Genomic DNA, 3,154 nt, shown 5'->3' on the forward strand with positions numbered 1-3,154 from the left:
GGGATCAAAGAGAAAAAAACCAAACACAGGTAGGGGCTTATTTTTGTTGTTGTACTCAGAGCAGAGGTGACACCCTTGGCCAGGTGTTTACTGAATCACTCCAGAGGGCAGGCGTGGGAAGGAGGAAGCTTGCACAAGGAGTGGGAATCAGACTCTAAGCCTTCCAGAGACTTGTTCAGGATATGCCATAGGAAAGGGGCAGGAGAGCTTCCTTGTTTAGGTAGAGAAAGCCTTCCTTCCTTCTTTCCTTCCTTCCTTCCTTCTTTTCTTCCTTCCTTCCTTCCTTCCTTCCTTCCTTCCTTCCTTCCTTCCTTCCTTCCTTCCATTCTGCATGCACGGACTGTGCTTCTTCAATGTGTCAGGCATTGCGTTAACACTGGGGATAACACTGCCTTCACTTTTATAGGACGTTTAGGCTAGGAGACCTCAGGTGGGGAGGTACATCATTCATGCATTCTTTCATTAATTTTACATTTATTGAAAACCTACTATGGGCCAAGCATTGTGCAAGTCCCTAGGGATATAATGGGGTGCAATTCTTGCCCCCAAGGAGTTTAGAGTCTTCTGGGGATAGAAGGCACAAAAGTAGGTGACTAGCATAGAGGATTAGGGAGCCTGGGATACAGAGATAAATGCTGGAGGAATTTAATGTCTTCCTACGCATTCAGAGCATGGCCAGGCACAGACTACGTTTGTGTTCAATAAGTGCTTGTGACATGAATGAGGCACATGTGGAGGAATTTCTAAATAACTTATAAGTCAAAGAATAAAATCATTTTAATTAAACTATCATAGAAGATGATAGGAGGCAGTCAAAATGGTACTTAGAAGGAAATTTATGGTCTTCAGAGAATCTTATATTGAAAAAGCAGAAAAATGGAAAATTAAAGCATTCAACTCAAGAAGTTGGACAATGATAAAAATGATAAATTCAGAGAAAGTAGAAGGCAGGCGATAAGAAATGTGTTAAATATTTTTGATTATGAAATTCATTTTCATATTCAGAGATTCAAATTAGTACTCAGGAATTCATAATTCAGAAATTAACAGAAACAAACATAAAATAAGCAGAGAGCTGGTCTTGGCCCCAGGCCCTTCCTGGACGGCAATGTGGTTTATCTATCAGTCTCTCCTGAGTCTTGAGAGAGCTAGCCTGGGGCCCATTTGCCTGCATTTGGTCTCTTGACTAGTGGGTTGTCTTTAATCCATAACATCTGCTGTAATAACAATAATACATCACTAATAATCCTTTACATTTGTTGAGCTGTTACAGTTCAGAGGGTCAGAAGCAAGAGGTGTGGTATTCCTGATAGGAATCAACACAGCTATCTCACCAGACTCCTAAATGCCCTATTAGGTAAGTAAGGAAGGTGTGTGCTCCATTATACAGGTGAGGAAACTGAGGCTCATTTGTGTGAGGTCTCAGTGCTTCAAGCCCCTTCTTTGTCCTCAAGATTCCTTTCCTTGAGACACTTGTTCTTCCTTCGGTCTATCTAGTCACTTCTTCCAAGCAGCCTGTTCCAATTCCTGGGTTCCCTGCACAAGCCCCTCTCTTCTCTGACTTGCATCACTTGGCTAGGAAGTCCAGGATGGCTATCTCGAGTAGGTTGCTTCTCTCTCAACCTGACTGTGGGTTTCCTGAGGTGGAGGGGTGAGGAACAATCGTAGGTGTCCTAGCGCAGGGCTGGGCTTAGAGAATGCCCTCAATCCTTGTTTGTTAATTTGGAATTTGATTTGGCAGGATTAGGCCTGCACTCGTCAGAATATATTCTGGGCTGTGCCAGCCCCCACAGTTGTGCTTGAGAAAGAACCTGTCGCCACTTGGGGGAATCCCCATGTTTATGCCTGCTAAGGCGTCCACGTGGTGCCTGGGCATGTCAGGAGGCACTGGGAACACAGGTCAACACTGGTACAGTCTCCTTGTAGCGTAGTGGGGCAGGAGAACTTTTCATGTTCTAGTTGCATTGGTCTGAAAGTGTAACTAGGTCTCTGGCCTAATTTCCCCAAAATTGGAGGATTCCCAAAGTCCTGTGGTCAAAGTGTTTGACCAGGGACTGACCAATACCAAGAGGAGAGATAAAAACAGACACATAGCTTTATCCATGAACAAATCTCAGCACTTTATTCATCCCTCGGCAGAGAGAAGGAGCTTTGCCCCTAAATAGTCAGCCAGTCAGATGGGGTGGCTGGGATATGTGTTCTCTGTTCAGATAGTATAATATGTTACACTGATTATGCAGAAACAGGAAGGGAAGCAATAAGTTAAAAGCCACATAAGTTATGAAAAATAATATATATATTTTATATATCTTGTATCCCCACTGAGGACTTGCTCCCTTGGAAACCAATAAATAGGCAGAAAAAAAGCAGCAATTAGCACCCTTTTGGGACTTCAGGGCTGAGTATATGTCTGAGTTCCCTGCAGCCTGAGAGTCAGTAGCCTTTCCGCGTCCCCCACAGGCCTGGAGGACCTCAGGGCCTAGGAGGGGCCAAGGCCTCCTGGAAAAGGAGATGAATGAATCAAAAGCTGGGGCCAGAAGAGGAGAGGAGGCAAGGGGCAGGTAGGGAGAAGAGAGGGAAGGAGAGGAGGTGGCTTGTGGGGTGGGAGGCTAGACTCTCAGGACTCCCCAGCAAGCTCCAAAGTAAGAGCCAAGAGGTAAAAAGAAGAGCGTTTCTCTCAGCCCCAAATGCTTCTGGATGCAGAATTTCTCTTTGGTTGTCACTGGGGCTCCCCAGCCGAACCTCGAGGGCTCAGAAGCTCCCAGGTCTGCCTGGACCATGCCTTCTTCATGGCCCCACTGGAGGCAGGGGAGTGGGTGTGGAGGGCAGAGGGGCAAGAAAAGCAGGCGCTATGACCCCACAGGTGTGGGGCATTCCTGGGCTCCTCCATAAACGAATGCAAAGGAGGGCAGGGCCAGGCTTTTTGCTTGATGGGGAGAACGGAGACCCTGAGAAGGGATTCATGGGAGATGGGCTGGGGCTTCATGGCAGGGGTGGGTGGGGCTAGGGGTCTCCAGGGCCTGGTACACCAAAGTCAGGTTTCAGGCTGGGAAACACCTGGGTGGGGGCAGAGAGCTGAGATCCCAGGCAGGGTGGTGAACCCCCGGATGGCCGGGAGGAGACAGAAGGGTATGATTCTCTTGCCTGGTCTCAG

The sequence above is a fragment of the Hipposideros armiger genome, unplaced genomic scaffold (assembly GCF_001890085.2).
Source record: "Hipposideros armiger isolate ML-2016 unplaced genomic scaffold, ASM189008v1 scaffold_569, whole genome shotgun sequence".
Taxonomy (NCBI): Eukaryota; Metazoa; Chordata; class Mammalia; order Chiroptera; family Hipposideridae; genus Hipposideros; species Hipposideros armiger.